Source organism: Apus apus, chromosome 4 (assembly GCF_020740795.1).
Source record: "Apus apus isolate bApuApu2 chromosome 4, bApuApu2.pri.cur, whole genome shotgun sequence".
NCBI classification, from domain to species: Eukaryota; Metazoa; Chordata; class Aves; order Apodiformes; family Apodidae; genus Apus; species Apus apus.
In genome coordinates this window covers 35469569-35487386 of record NC_067285.1, presented here as the reverse complement: position 1 = coordinate 35487386, position 17818 = coordinate 35469569, and positions in this window count along the sequence as shown.

The window sequence follows — 17818 nt, the reverse complement described above, 5'->3', positions numbered from 1 at the left end:
GCAGAGAAGAAAGAGAAAGTTTCATAATTAACTCTACTTTCCAAGAACTTCTAAGACAAATACTTGCAGCAGGAAACTTTGGGATGAAACTAAGTAATAAATATAAAATGAAGCCAGAACTGCAGAAGAGAAAATTAAACACTTGCAAATACAGTAGAGGCGGATCATGTGCATAAAGAAGTGAACATTGATTATGAATTATTTAAAGATTGTCTTTGGAAAAACAACACTACAAAAGGTCATACAAGCCAAGAAACATTCTCTTCAAACAAGTTCAAATTTTTATAGATCAACACTTCCGTATGGTCTCTGAAAGATAACATTGTAATAACTGTCTCACTTCCTGTCTAAAACCAGTCAATTTCACCAGTTATTTGTGCATCAAAACAACAGAAAGCTGAAACTGTTACTACTCTTTGATAAAAAGGTGCATCTTACTCTTAGTCCACTGGTTTGGATTTGGGTTTTAATAAACACAGCACTGACAACAAGTCACAGTTTGTGATTTTAATCACTCAGTGATACTGACTGAAGAGAATAAGACTTAAAGCTTACAAAGACATGCCATGACACCACATCTGCTTTTGGCCAACAAAGAGATTCTTTCACATGGCACTGCAGTGCTACCATCCTGCTGTATTGTTATATTTCTCAATGAAAATACCCAAATGCTATTCATTAGGCCTATCTAACAGGGTCCAAACTTGTAAACACTGCTCATATTCTTAGGAACCAAGTTTAGTCAGCAGTTACAAATGCTACAGATGCCAAGGAAAATGAAGACTATATTTATTTATTGCTTTTATATTTAAAGCATGTTCAGCATACTAAAACACACAACCTACCACTCCCAAACAAATTAAAAAATCCACCATCTTCTGGGAGAACAAAATTTGTTTATAGTTGTGGATAATCTTTGTTGTACTGAGAAAAAAACCCAGCAGTTTAAATAGGCAGTATTAAACGGAACAGAGATATTAGGCATGGCTAACACACTCAAGCTCTGCAGAGAAACATGAATGTAATAAAATGTAAATTTTATGGAAGTTACACCTGTCTTTTCTGTTTTGCTTCCTCTATGAGTCCCAAAAAATAGAGATATTCATACTAAAATAACAATTAGGGGTAAACATTGTAAAAAACCAACCAAACCAAAGCAAAACAACAAGCAAACAACAAAGAAAGCAACAAGAAAAACCACAAAAAAAACCCCACACAACAAAGCAGGTTAACAGTGCTTGTAAAAACAGCCATAATTTGTTTATTGCTCTTCTTATTTCAGTGATTCAATAATATAATTGTTAACAAGCTTTTTGTTTCAAAAATTATAAGCAAAATCCCCCACAAAGGTATTTCTTGACTGGTACAACATAACTGCAAATATATTCAGACGATAAACAATATTTCCAAAGCATCTATTCCTGGTTTGTATTGCTCAATCAACCTCTTGTCAGAGGAATGTATCAGTCAGAGGTATGGTTGCTTTCTTAATGGGTTATGGATATGAATGGAGGTATAGTAATTGGGAAAAAATACTTTTTCTTTAATCTGTTAAAGGTAATTTGAAAGTTCTGAGGTTTTTTCTTTGTTAAAAATGGCAACACTGAACTGAAATGATGCAGTAGTTCAACAGAATATAATCTAAGAGTAATGTGACATCAGAATTAAACTGCTACAGCAACTGTCTTGTTTACCTCTTCTGTTCCTTCTCTTTTGTTGTTTTGTTGTTTTTTTATTTTATTTTAATAACTGGACTTTTTAATCTGATTTCCTATGGATCATGTCCTGGCTATGAATGCAAATTTATCTAGTATTTGTTTTAAATAACATTGCTTTTTTTTTTACTTTCACAGTAAAAATGTCAACATTCATAGGTTTTACAAAATTAGCTCATTTTAGAACTGGAAGTCTCCTTTCTGTAACCTTGCTGCAAAGACTGCAATATCACAATACAACTTGCTCTTTGCTAACCTTAGATCAAGCAAAGAATGAACATTATGAGCCCTCTGGCACACTGGCACGCTACCTAGCAGAAATGCAAAAAATGTTATTGAAATCACTGAACTGCTTATGAAATAATTAGAAGCTAAATGTTGTTTGCAGAAATCACTTAGGAAATACTTTATGTAATGGATACAGTCAACAACACAGAATTGTTCGTGGAAAACTTCTGACCAGAAAAGAAAGAAAAAACAAGTCAAAGAAATTACTAGCAAAGAGCTATTTACCAGTTCAAATCGCTACAAGAGGAAAAGAGCAGCAATTACATCGGTTGCTGCTTCATGAGATAAAGTACACATGATTTGGAATGATTTAGTTAATAAATTACATCTATTACAATGTGTTATAATTAAAAAAAAGTTAATCCTCAATTCTGCAAACATTTAAAAATTCAATCCTAATAAAAGAACGTAATTAGATTACACTGATAAATGCAAATATCTTCAAAATAACAATAAGCAAATACATGTGAATAGATGGTTCCCAACGAGACTTGAGAAGTGGAAGGCAGGTAGCAACATGAAAGACTTCAGATCTCCCATAAGCTATGCACTACAAAAGGGTTATGTTACAGGTTTGGTAACCTTACAAAATATTTTTAACTGGCAATCACTTGAAAAGAGATCACCATAAAGAATACTATGGATTTGGGTTAAAAATGTTTTTTTCAGCAGAAATTCTGTTGCATAATTAAAAACATTTGATCTCCTGGGAAACCCCTCCCCCTCCAGAAAAATAAAAGGCAAACAAATAAATAAAAACAACAACAAACCAAATGCCAAAAAAACCTAAATCAAACTAGAAAAATACAGCTACCTATGGGAACATGCTCTTCCTTACCACAAAAGAGGCTGCCTGCCTGTAGCAAAGGCTGATTATTAGAAGCTGATACTTGCCATATTTATTTAAAGGGCATCCCTTTTTCTTTGCCACCATGTTTCCCTTTTGGTGAGCAAGGCAATAGACAACTCAAATTACCAATGTCAATTTTAAAAGTAGATTTACATCCATATAGGTTCAGGAAAATTGAAAGAAAAATTGAAAGATATTGATGATGAAAAATATCCAGAAACTCAAACAATATATGAAAGAGTAAGTTTTAACATGACACAGGCTGAATGAGCACTTGCCTGGAAATTACAGCTAATGGGACATTTAACATTTAGGTTTTTGTTGTTTGGGTTTTTTGTGTTTTTGTTGTTGTTGTTGTTGTCTTTTTAATAAAACAACAAATAAGACCAGGAAAGAAAGCTGCAAATACTGCAAGTGATCAGAAGTTCTCTTGGAGCACCTGCGCTTATCCAGAGCACTGTCAGAGAACTTCGGCTCTGCTTATGAAGGTTTTGAGGTTTTCTGTCTTTAGGCATCTGAGGACCCAGAATTAAGATTAGAGCCTGTCTACACTCTCTACTTTGTCTACACTTGTCTGCTCTCTTACAGAGAGTACGACAAGATTTGGCTAATTAGTCAGAAAAGTCTGTTTTTTAATCCCTTGAGGTTACGGCAAATACATACTAGGGCCAACACCAGGAACAAGCCGCTCCGTTCAGAAATCCCTCTCCTTCAATTTTCTTTCCTGTTTTGTTTTTTAGTAGATTTAGGCAAGTGTTAGTTTGGATTTCAGGTCCAGAGCTCACTTTGGTTTAGCACGCATGATGGATCTAAAAATACTTGATTTTTTGCCAAAACTGTACCCATGCTGGCATTTCCATATTTACACTGCAGAGGAAAGTCATCTCCTAAGATCCCAGCGAGCAGCCTGTGGTTTTGCCTGAATCCCAGTAGATCTGAGACACAGCAGGATGTTTGTTCTCTCTCACTGGACAAAGACCAAGAAGAAGAACAAAGTGAGGAGGAAGACAGTTCCACCATCTCATTACAAGGAATTCACCACAATGCTCTCACTGTCAAAACAGCGTCAAAGAGAAAAAGCCTGTGTCTCTAGCTCACATTTTGCCTTCAGGTCTATGAGGATCCAGCTGTGTTTAGAGAAGGAGGGCTTTCTCATGCCTTGTCAAACCCTTGCCACCCCTTTCTTCAACTTGAGCTGGTTAACATGCCCCCTGAATGCAGGAAGAAGACCTGCGATCCTGTGCAGGCTCTTTGATTGGGTAGCTGCCTGACTGCCCACACATGTCTATGCATATCAGCTTCAATTTAGCAAATTTCACCCTATTTTAGAACTGAGCATCTTCTGCTTGGTGTTTTCCCACCTCTCTGTTTTTGCTGCTTATATTTTGCCTTTCTAAACACCTTTCAATGCCTCAACCCTGAGTAAACTGCAGAAACTAATTAAAAAGAAAAGGTGAGCTCTCTCAATTGTTCCACAAGCTGACTTAAGTTATCCTGTGTCTCGTTCTTTTCTTCCCCCCTTTGGCTAGAAAACAATAAGTCTGTTCAAGTTTTGATCCATTAGTTGGAAAATTAAGCAATTAAAGCAGACAATATCTGTGGACAATGATTTATCAAACAGAGTTTCAGAAACCAAACTGCAAATTGAAGACAATTTTGAGAGCTGGAGGCTTGATACATCTTCAGGATAAAAGAGGAAAATAAAAAGAAAGAGAATGAGTCTTCACATAACCTAAACCTCCTGGCAATTAGAAGTGAGAAGTTATTTATGGGTGTGATGAAGAACAAACAAGAAACCATTATAGCAGACTAGAAAAGGGATATTTCAGAATATTAATTTTAATTGCTGTAATACAATGTACTAATTTAAGAAATACACCATTACACCAGCAGACTAGTGATTTCAGTTTGTATATGGCACAGAATTTAAGCTATGTGATACAAATCAGTATTTTAAAGTGTTTTTGAGGAAAAAAAACAATATTACTGATGAATAATAACTCTTAAAATCAAAAGTAATTGTGAAGGTGATTTTGTGTAATCTTGATTAAAGAGCTAGTGTGCAGACTGTTGACTAGTTTCATTAAGAACAAGTTTTATTTTGTTCCTGCAAACTTAAGAGAGCAGTAGAGGGAATTATCACTCCTCACTGATCTTATCAGGGATTATATCAGTATTTGATTATATCAGTAAGACTCTCATCCAAAATAATGCAAATCTTGTGCACTTATTTGCTTTTAAGAAACAATGAAGCAGCTAAAAACAACCAACAGTAAACACTTACAGTAGTAAATAACATGCTCATTTGATGGTAAATATAAAAAGGTTTATCAGATGACAGCTGATGGTTATAATCATGCTCTATCAGATACAGTTTTCTAAGCACATTCCCCATTGACAGAACATGCACAGGCTCACTGAAGGCATCTGAGAGGGATTTTCTCCTCAGTACACAGCAAACAATAAAGACACTCTGAATGTGTTGCAAGTCCCACAACACATCTGATATCAGTCCCTGCTCAAAGGGATTACATATTGTGGCAGCTCTTGTAGGAATATTCATCGTATCTGTGGCACCTTACAGCCATGGTGACAGCTGATTTGCAACACTGAAAATTCTGCTGAGGAACACCAGCATTATTTCCCAGCTTGGGTAAATTCTGTTGCAGTACAGCTTACTGTAGCACACCTGGCACCTGAGCTCTGCTAAAGAAGTGCATCTGCAGGAGAATGGAAACAATAAACCTCGATGCCTTCTCTTGGGTGACCCAAATCACTTCTCTGTTAGGCACTCACACCCCAGGCAAAGCAGTGCATTGTGCTATGCTATTATAGATCCATTTTGTTCATTATGCCTAGTGCCAGCTCCTGGCACAACAAGGCATCCACCAGGATGAGCCAGTAAACATTATGACACAGGGGGAATAAGTGCAACTTTCACTTACAAGGCTGTGTTAACTTGCCAGTGATAAAGTAAACACACAAAAAAAACCCCAAATCCCACTCTTTGTGGAGTTGCCTTAGGCTTCTATCTACAAATACATTGAGACATATCTACAAATTCATTGAGACATCACCACTGAATCCACGGAAAGGCAAGCATGCAGAGTCAGGAAAACCGAAGCTGCAACAATTCCTGCAGAACCAATCTCTCTCACACAATGATGCTTTGCATTTAATTTCTCTTCTTGCTCACCTAACACACATGGCTTAAAAATAAAAAAACTGGCAGCACTGTTCATTGCATTCTTTCTAAGGAGTGCTGTTGGTCATTTCTTATTACATTGCGAACACAGCAACTTGCATACATCACCTCACTGCAAACATTGATTGATGTGTGCAAATCACAGAGAGCTGTAAGAAAAATGTGAAGATTGCTACAAACAAAACACAAGTGGAAATGCCTGCACAAAAGCACTTCAAGAAACAAGAGAAGCAAGGTTAAAAATAAAATCTGTATTGATAATGAGGACTTGTCTCAGCAGTACAGCTGAGGCATGTGTTTATGCTAAAACCAGGAAGTCTGCTCTCTGCCCAGAGCACAGCACTGATGACGCAAAAGTGGAAGACCAAGCATCCTCACAGCAGAAGGATGGCAGCAAGCCTAGCAGAGCACATCACCTACACCGTGCCTTTTCCAATAAGCAAAAAAGACACATATAAGACACAATTAGAAACCCAAGATTTATGGAGATTGAGGAAAGCAAAGTCCTGAAGCAAAGCAACACCCCCTAGTAAGTCACAAGCAATATAAAGGGCCACTGCTGCCAGTCTAGAAAACCCCAGAGACACAAGGAGTCAGCCACCAGCATCACTTCTTCTCTGTGTCACATACCAACAGACTCAGACAAACCACCTGGGCACACATGTTCAAATGCTTGCAAGCATTAGGAAATCATATGGACATGAGAATGAATGAGAAGAGTGAAAATAAATGTGTTTTAAAACTCTGTAAAATAAAATCACTTTCCCTTACGTTCACACATCTAGTTTTGGCATGATAACTTTCTAAAAGAATCACTAGGTTTTATTTCACATGTGTAAAGAGCAAGTAATTTTCTTGTTACCTTTCAGGCTTACAAGAAATCAGTAAACATTTATTTTTACTGTAAAAAACTGATCTGAGTCTACTGTGTAGTATACATTTGCCTTAATAGGGCTGATTTTAGCCCCCTCTAGTTATTTTAACTTGGACTTTTATTTGTTGCAGAGTTTATAATAAAAATCTGCAAATGAATTACAAACTGTGGTTAATGAGTTGTGCACAAGCCTTCACTTTCCTTTATCACTCTTACCATCTGCTTTGGCTGTTTTATCATCAGCCTGTAAGCTAATAATCTGCTTTATTTCCCATCTCACTTGGAAAAAAAATGAAGAAGAAACCCAGAAGAAGTGTCAAAGTACCTATCTTCTCTGAGTTTTCCCTAAGTGGTGCCTAATGGTCCAATCTGTGTCGCGCTCCCATTTTCTTCACCTGAAAATCCTGATTTCCAATCCTATTTAAAATCCTATTGGCTACAGATGTGATGTCAAATACCACAACAGATTTACAGAAAAATAAAAATAAAATTGCAGGATTTGTGTCTTATCTATCCAATTACACAAAAAGTGCTTGCCCACAGCCTTCTTTCTATTTTCCACAAGTCTAAGACATGCTTTGATAGAGTTCTTCTTTCTCTGCCAGTTAGGGCCAGTAAGCTTCAGAGTATCTATATTACATTTTGGTATGCACTACCACACAAGAACCATTTACATAGGATGCTAATCTAATTAAATTAAAATTTCTTGCATTTTGTCTAAAAATATCATTAACAACTTCAAGCATTCTCTTCTGAACTAGGCCAGTATTGCATTTTCACTTGCAGTTGATATTGTACCAGGTGAACTTGTTTTACTTCACTATTTTCTCTTTGCACACACGTGGACATTGGACTCAAGTGAATAGGGTACTCTGTCCATGACACACCCCTATTACAGAGCTAGTCCACATGGAAAGAAAGTGATTCCAAACAGATCTTCTGTGCCTGTTACACAGGTAATCATAGAATCACCCTGGTTGGAAGGGACCTTAACAATCATCAAGTCCAGCCATAACCCAAATCCCTCTACCATAACCTGATTTACCCTTTCAGTGCTTAAAGTGTGTAATTGCTTTAAAGTGGACTTCAGGAAGCTGAGCTAACACTTTTAATCATAATACCAGAGGAAAAAAAAAAAAAATAAAAATATAAGGACATTTGAAAATTACTAAAAATGCCCCTGAGCACCATTATTTCATAAGGGGTGCAAGCTGCATAATTTTGTCTGTTTACAGCTTAAAACAGTAAAGACCAATAGGACAAGAATAAGAAACAAAAACAAGCACTATAAAAATTAATGAGAAAACCTTAAATTCAGGGATATATGGAATGCATTCATTACAAAGCAGGTTAAGGAACAGTGTAATCATGGTCCCTCTTTTCTAATTAAGCCACTTTTTCAGAACTGAGAGTTAGATATTATTTGTTCTACTTTATATTGGATAGCACTAATAACTAGGCTTTATTTAATGAATGTGAATTTGTGAAAAACTATCACAACATGAGCAACAAGCCCTTAACAGCTAAGCTGAAAAAACTTATTTTGGATCATCTGCAGACTTCTTAGCAGAGCTACTATTCTAGTGCATAAGCTCTATAGAGACTTTAATCCATTTTGCGCCTGGAAAGGGGCACGCAAGTGAAATTATTACATTTTCAAATGCAATCTCAAGGGAACATAGCCTGGTGCTGAAAACATACTGAACTGAGAAAAGGAGGAAAAAAAAAAAAAAAAAAAGAACAAAGCATGGTTAAACATTCTGAGGTCCCCAAGTCTGCCTTGGGCACGCTACACACAAAAGGTACCTGACAGGTTCTGTGTTATGAGCCCATGTATTTATTAGCCTTAACCAGCTTTGTTTTCTTACTTTCTTGTGCTCTCACACATTACAGTACTTTTATAAGTAAACATGAACGAGGCTGGCTGTTACCCATGTTTTCTGATTTACCATTTGTTTAATCAGCCCAAAACAAGCCTATCAGAACAATTTGCATTTATTTTTTCATTTAGTTTCACTACATTCCTGTGATAAAAACAAGCTTATCTTCCCAGATATAGAAACTTTGGAAAACAGAAAGAGTTTGCATCTACTTAATTCTAGCCACTTTGAGGTCCACAGAAAGATTGTGGGAAACATTCATCTCTCCTAACTGCAATGATTTAAAAGTTGTGTTTTCTAAGGTGGTTGCAGAGGCCTCCACAATCAAACACACTTGAGTCTTAGAGTGTGATTCATTGCTCTCTGCATGCACCAGTCTCTCCCTGTTGATTATAAAGCACACCCAGTATGGTACTTAAGGTCAGGTATCCAGCTTCAAAGACTGCTGCAGTTAAGTGAAATCCACAGCTGTTGACTTAAGTAGAATGGATTCTGACAAAGTAAAGCCACACAGGAGCCTATGGCAATGAAGTGCCATGATTCCTGAATCTCCAGTCCTGTACTTTAATCAATAAAGACTGTGGCTCTTTGCCATAGACAAGCTTTCATTTAATGGATTCCTAAAGCAGCATGCCAGCCAAGGGAAGAACAAATATCAAATATGTCAATTAATAATTAAAAAAAAAAAGGGTCAATTAATATGGTTGACTTTATTTCTTCTTTCAGAGTCAATAACATCTACTACATTTCCTCCTAATAAATCTACATTTATATTGTGCCAATCGAACCATTCACAGTTCATAAACAAGGCACTAGAGCATCAGACATCCTCCTGGCAAATGCTATGACATCTGAACATGTCACACACCCAAAGGTACACAGCAAACTCTTACTGTAATTGCTTAGTTTCTTATTGCTATAAGACTAATATATTCTTAACATGCCATATAAGTTGCAACTTAGTAGTAAAGCAGCACCATTCCTATGACCGACTAACCCTGACCAGTCTCAATAATCAGCTGTGGGCTGGAAGACAACAAGGCCCTTTTCCAACCTATTCTTCCACACTGATGAGAACACAGGCTGGCTTTATTCATTTGTTACAGTTCTTTGGTTAAAAGAAAGGTAGGAAGACAGGAAGAAGCAATGCCTTGCAGTTTACATACTCCATCCCCACAAAAACACTGAAGGAATAACAGTGAAGTGAATTTCTGTAAGAAAGCAGCAGCCAGTAGACCAGCTCGGCAACTCTTCACAATGGCATATAGAAAGTTTTCATCCAGGACAACCACCCAAGCAAATCACATAAGACAAAGTCATAAATATCAGAGATAGTAAATTCTGCCAAATATTCAGTGGCTGATCAATACAGGTTATAGGGAAGCCCCTATACCTGCAGCTTTTTTGGATGGAAGGGGACTCACTTCTTGTCTTACTCACAACGAGAAGGGTTCAGTTAAGATTATGCTTGCTTTTTTAAATAGACATGAAGCTTTTTTCAACTAAAAAATCCCACAAAACCCACTGTAATCTTTTAAAAAGAAGTACTTTCCCATGGAATCTCACCACCCATTTTTTTAAGTATCAGCACTTCAAGCTCCAATTAAGTATACAGCACACCCTCGTAGATACTGTTACAGTATCTAGAATTGATATATTTGTCTGTTCTTACCTCTCTTTTGTCCGGTTTTTAAGGTCTGTTGTACACTAAAACATCTCTGAAGTAAATCTGTCACTTCTGTGACCTCGTTTGACACAGGTTTTCCCTTTCTCACTCCAGGCTGCATGGCTTTTCCCACTAGGCCAGTTAGCTTCCTTCCATCCAGTTCAATTTAAAGCACAGCTTCTTAAATTTAGAAAACTTTAAAAGAAACCTTGGAAGCAGTTCAGAAGCAATCTTTCTGCCACAAATTTTTTGTGAGTAATTTAGAGTTTCGAAATTCCTCCCTTCTCTGGATATATGTAGTGCACCTGTATCAACTTTTTAGTTCAGGTAGGATTGTGGTTTGGGGAGAATCCCCAAGTGCCCCACTTACCACATTCAGTGCACATGAGGGAGAGGTCTCAGAATGCATGAACTGAACTTATTTTGGAGGTCCTTAAATCAAATGTGCCTCACCTGCTGAAGACACCAATTCAGTCCAAGGGCCCACAGCATACCACCCCAAAATGCTGTGCATGTTGGGTCCTCAGCACCAGCGGCTTTACTCTGCCAAAGATCTACTTCTGCAGTACCCATTTACATGCCAGAATGGACACAGTCAGGCAGCCCTGTCTTTGTTTCGTGGCCTTCAAGTAATTCTTCCAGAATCTTGCCACTTTTAAAAGGAAGGAAGCCATTTAAATGTTGCTCTGATTTTCCTGGTTTATCCTAACAGAGAGAGGTGAGATGTCATCTACTCCCCAGTGGAAAATTATGGGTTATGAAATATAAGCCTTTATTATTCTCCTTACGCGAAAAATATTCCTTCAGAGTGTTTGGGAAAGAGAAACGAGGCTGCCTTTCTCTTACTAAAATAATTAACAAGAATGGAGCTCCAGTCCTGTGAGCCAGCCTTGCTGCAGCCAGGGAAAAAATAATTAAAAAAAAATGTACTGACAACTCAATTTCATAGTACAGACCATGGATATTAGTGTCCAGACAACAAGGTTCAAAGGAGTGACTGATTCTCAAAGAAAAAAGCACCAAGCTGAGTAAGATCTTGGCAAGGTCTAAGATGACAGAACTATGAAAATTCATAATGATAAAATATACTGCTTTTAATATTCATCCCCTTAATGTGAAAAAATCCTCAAAGCCAACAAAAATTTTAAATGGAATATAAGTCATAGCAACCATGTGAAGCTAATCTTTAACCTCTCTGGTCTTGATTCATATAATTATAATTGTGTTAAATGCAATGCCCTTTGATTCAAAAATATCACCGTTACTGTAACGGAAAAAGTAATTAGTTTTTTAATTAATGAGAGACTTAAAAATGCATGAAGGGAAGTATTAACTTCAGTTTTTCGTGAGCTATTAATTGTATAAAAATAACACACAAATAAGTCATATTACACTATAGATCTACTCTTTGGGGCTCTGTCAACAACTATGCTTTAAGGTACCAAACACAGATATTTGCAAATTATCCAATAGGACAAATTAAATCCTCATCTCTTATTCACTAAGAAGAAACAAAAAATGTGGTAAAAAAAACCAGCTCAGTACAGGACATGAGAAAAGTAGTATTATCTGTCACCATTAGTGTAGAATGCCTCGTTGCACCTGGTGATGCTGGTTCAACCAACATAAGCCTCAACACAGCCAGGAGGGGCAAAGGATTACACAACAGACACTGATTCACACCTAGACATTAAACTCACCTGATTTTAGAAGCCTACAATGTAGTTATTTATATCAGAACTAATCATTATCACTTCTAAAATCCAATATATTTTACCTATTTAGACATAATGGGATGACACATTAAGCCCCAGAAGTATCCATTTATGTCCAGGAACTATAAATGAACTTCAGATTACCAATTAATGCACAAGTATTTAGAAATAGATACTAAGAATTAATAAAATGGTTCTTTAGAGTGATTCAACTTTTTTTAAACTAAATTGTTAACATTCCCCCTCCCCCCAAACCATATTTAGATCTGATACTAGTGTAAGTCTCTGTAATGAGTTGAGAAAAATTCTGCATATTTTTTATACATTTTTGCAAGGAAATAAGTACTACAGTGAGATAACAAACACAGCTATTTAGTGTATCTTCTGCTTCTCGACAATCCAAGTGAGGATTGTTTCTCAAACAGAAAGTACCTTTGTGCTAAAGTGCCCCTTCTGAGTGGGGACTTTCTATCACTGAAGCTCAACACAGTCCATGCTATTTCTGTAAAATCATCTCTCCTAAATGCAGATCCTGAAAGTACTCCAGATTATTACAAAAAACAAAAAAGACCTTCAAAATCATCTTAAGGCATTACAATATTTTCAGGAAGTAATTGTGTTTAAAACAGAGATTAAAATAATGTCATAGTCTGTTTGAGGAAAAAACTACTCTGAACAGAATGCAATAATTGAGTGCAAAGTATGGCAGCTCAGTTTTCCAGGATCTCCTGTGCAGGACTAAATACTCCCCAGTGTAACGTCACTCAGTTCTATGTCACAATCTTACTTTAAAATATGGGGTTTTGTTCAAAATGAGTTGAGCAATTCCACTGGGGTACACAGTGGTATATGTACTAGAGAGCTAGCATAGATTTACTGACTGAGCCAAGCTACAGGAAAACACTTCTGCCACCACAGAATGACCTATCCCTCTGAAAGAACTGTCAAGTGTTTTGATCATTTTAAGAGAAGGGACATAAGAAAGCCTTCTGTAAAGAATAATCTACTCTAACACTTACCCATCACAGAATTCTAAAATTCAAGAAGATACCTGAAAGCTCAAAATCATAAAGCAAAACCGTAGTGTAATTCCATAGCTACAGGACAACTGTTCTTTAATGAATGTTAACAACGCTACTCTAATTCTAGGAGCTACATCTGAAGCTAAACATATACCATCAGTAAAATACTTGTAGATGTTCTTCAACTGAATCAGTTTCCCTGGAGAAGTGCAGAAAATAAACAAACAAAAAAGACTACAGGCTAATGAGGTATTTAAAATGATAATCAATTGGCTTCAGTTCTGAGTCCCATCTACCATTAGGGAAAGACAATGCCACCCCTTGGTGCTTTGGACAGCAAAAGCTACACCCTGCATCTCCAAGGTTTTCCTGCTTGCAGCCGAGGCAGTTAGTGCTGCTGACAGCCTTCAGCAACCTAAGGCAACCAAAGTGGACTGAAAATGGAGCTCTGAAGCAGACAAAAAATAAGGGCAGGATTCCTCCTGCTCATTCTCCTGACTAGCTCCATGAGAATCAAGTGAAGCGAGCTGGGGTTTCTATTATTATTACATCAAGACAACCCAACTGCAGCAAAGCAGAACACTTGGAGAACACTCTCACAGACGTGCAGCAATAGACAAGCTCACTGTTTACTGATGACAACCTGTAATGTATCCAGTCATATACTTCATACTATTGCAATTGATCTATAAATAATGGAACTGATGCATAATACACTTGACAACATTTTATCTTGTGTTCAACTAGATCTAGTTAAGTGAAATATTAATATTACCTGTCTGAAATACTGAAAATTAACTGTGTATTTCAACTTAACTGCAACTGCAGTCTTCATAAGGTTTTTTCATATATCCCACAAAGTTCATAAAACATTTAAATTGTGAAGAAATCAAGTGCAATCTCACTTTTTTAAGAGTTAACTGAGATAGTACCTTATAGTGTTTTAGTCCCTAAGCCACCTCCCCACTGCTACACTTGATGAGAATACTTAGCTTCAATATTACTTTACAGCATGTTCAGTACAATGTCTTCAATTTGCAAAGTACAAAATGTGATTATTCCATACTGTGACATTGCCTATTAAAAATGAAAGAAATACAATTTTATTTGAATTGTATTACTAATTTACATCTACATATTGCTTGTTAACTGCTGCTGGCTTCTCAGTTGGGTAGGCAAGATAGGAAATATTTTGATTTATGTAATAATTTGAGTACGACCAGGGGTTCTTTCTATATTTAAAGAGCATTTCTACTCCAAAGAGTGGCTTTTCAGACAAAAGCCTTGCAGATTTTCTATTTTTTTTCTAAACACTGAGGAACTGTTTTGGGTTACAAGTGAAAGTTTTTTTTCTAATTTTGAATCTTCTAACCTCCACCAAAATCCAGCTGGGTTGTGCACTTCTCGTATTACTAAAACTACAGTGCAGACAAAAATTACATTATTTAGGGGGAAAAAAAAGTGTCTCTGATTACAGTTGCTAAGCTCTTTTGAAGTCTGGATCTTCAATGACTTGCAAATGAAATGTTACTTATCCAACACAGAAAGCTTTGACCTAATTATCAATATCAATGGGAAATATTTATCCCAATCTTCAAAGAATCAGAAAATAAAGGAATAAGCAAAAAGAACAGCCTATCCTTTCTTGTTTGTTTGTGGGTTGTTTTTTTTCCCCAGCTATTTCTTAAGAAGCTAAAAATTTGGCAAAAATTCTTTTCCTCATTGTGAGCTCACATAGCATTAATCTGCAGTTTCTGTTGGCAAAACACAAGGATACTTTCCTGAAATCAAGCAAATAGCTCATTATTATGTCTGGTCAAACAAATCTACCAGGACTACTGTGTTCAAAGTAAACGCATGTTTTGGTGAGTTCTGGGCAAGACAGCCATCCCCAAAAGAACATTTTTAATAGAAAATAATTGCTATAAAAACAAATCACAGTTTAACAGGCAGATAATGTAAAATCAAAGCAACGCTACAAAGAACAAATTGTATCATGTATCTGTCCTAGATTCAGGATATGAACTAACATTTGTAGCTTTAAAGAACTGTGCAGGTAAAAGCTTATTGCTATTACTTTTACTCTGAAGCTCTCTTCTCAATTTAGTACTAAATAGCTTTTAAGTATTTATTTTCTTCAGAGCTCAGGACAGCTTACAAAGAAAAACTTCAATGAAATGTCAAAAAAAACCCATTGTTAAATACCCAACACAGAGATCGATCAGCTTTCGTATCACTTTAATAAACAGAAAGGCTGTTTCACAGTGTTCGGTTGTACAAAAAAACTTAAACCCATAACTGCAGGTGCTGTTATCAGAAAAAAAAAAAAAAAAAAAAAAAGGAGTTGCAAGCTGAATGATTGCAGGAAGTCCTAATCTACCTCTCTAAAATGGAGATCAGTACCTCAGGCTCTGACCAGAACAGACACAGAATCTAGAATTCTGTGTTTGGAAAATATCAGAAAATGCAAAAAAATCACTAAACTGAGGTTAGCTAAACTGACATTCAGGCAAACTCTTTGAGACTTAGCCATGTTCAGAAAACAAAACACATCTAATTTGATTGTAGTATATCTTTACATGTTGAAGCCAGCTGATACTATGAATTTCAGCTCTAAGTGGAATAAGTATTTGATGTCACCCTTTAACCCTTTTGCTAGTCATCTTACATCAATATATTTCCAGTCTTGAGATTACAGTTTAATAGCAGTTAATGACCTTATCTCTTTGCGACTGATTTATTAGAACCATCAGCCTGCTCTGCATCACGTCTTTGACTTGTGTGTCAAGCAGCTGTGCTGCTGAGTAATGACCACTCCAAAAGAAACCACATCTTGTTGCTCCTCATAGTGATTAAATTTTCTTATCTCAGTTTCATCTACAACAAACCTAAGCTCTTGACTGACCTATTTGTAGTCTTAGGTAACAAAATAACCAAACAAAAACCCTGTTTCACTTGTTTCTGCCATTTCCAATTCATTTGCTATGACAAATCTTTTGCATATATCACTGTTCCCTTTTTTGTTTTCCTTAGCAGTAACTATTAAAATGTAGATATCTTGGCAGAAAACCAGTGGGACTTTGAAGATGGAAAAGCCATGTAGTGCTCCAGTAGCAGCCAGTGGAAAATGCCATGGTTTTTTAATCACAAATGTTGCAGAAACACTCCTCGCCTTCAGTACATCATATACCCAGAGCTATATATGACTTCTCACTGAGGAATCCACCTTGCTCAGTAATACTTGAAGGATGTCTCATTATTACAACAGATATGGCCAGTAACTCTATAGTTGCTCTTGTTTACTATATAATTCTACATAAACAAAAAGCAACCACCAAAATGAAAACTGAACACCACAAAAGCTTTCAGATATGCCATAAATCCACCTTGTAAACATCAAGTTATTTCCAACAGTGCAGACAGAGGGTTGCTTTTCACAGGAAGCAACCCTCGTTATACTAGCATCATATTTATAGCTTAAACATGAAATCAACTCACTAAAACCACCACTCTTGGAACAGTAATAATTTTCTTCATTTATATTGCCTTGACACACAGTTCATGCCTGGTATGGATTGGGATTTCTCAAGCTTTCAAACTGCTTCAGTAAGGTTGATATGCTCAAGCAGCTTCTCATCTGGCAAGTAGCATTGCCTGTCAAGAGTCCCAGTGCAACAAAAACTCAAAGAAACTTTGAAACTTGTCTGTTACAGTGTAATTCTAGTATGCCACTTAACACTTGAAGTTGTGTTTCTTATTTCAGAGGGTGATACAAAGAAAGAGGACGATACTAGAAGAAAAGCTTCACAGTATCAATTCTGAAAACCGTGAGTATTCTGTAGAAGGATTTTTTTCTTAAGTGGTTCATCTTCTAAGAGAATGAGGCCCCCATGCTGGCCTGATGTTGTGAGGACTAGTATTATACATTTATTTATGTTTAAGTAAGCAAGAGGAATGTGAATGTATCAAGGAAAAGAAAAATACTTTTTTTACAAGCTTGCTCAAATTCTCTTACATTATGCTTAAACCAATACCAAAGAATTCTGCCAGCTATGTGATTATTTTTTTCTAGGGTCAACTCAGACAATCAGAAATTGTGACTAAGCAATAACCACCACAAAAACATGGGAGCTTGCAAAAACTGCAATAAGTTGAGAAGCCATTAAAGATTGGTATTAGTGCCTTTTCACAGGATATCCTAGAGACTTAAATATAAACTTGTGCAGCTTAGAAATGGGAAGTTATTCCTGAAAATGAAATGTTTACATTTCATGTGTTTATTTTCTCAGTACTGCTTTCTTTGCTATTATAGTTATTTCCTTTCCTCTCATACCACAAAACACAGCTTCTCTGTCGCTGAACTACACGTGTTTTCTGCTCAGCTTTGGCAGTAAACTCTAAAGCATATTAACTTCATTCACTACCACTTTATAGGACTTAGATCAACAATAGATCTCTCAGTTTCTGTAATAAGAAAGTCAATATTGACTTTCACATTTATTGACTTGTGAAAAGTGTTTTTTCCTGCCACTGTTTACCTTCTACAGCTTATGCTTTAATGGTGTAATTCTCCATTTACAGCATCACTCCTAATTTTGTATGC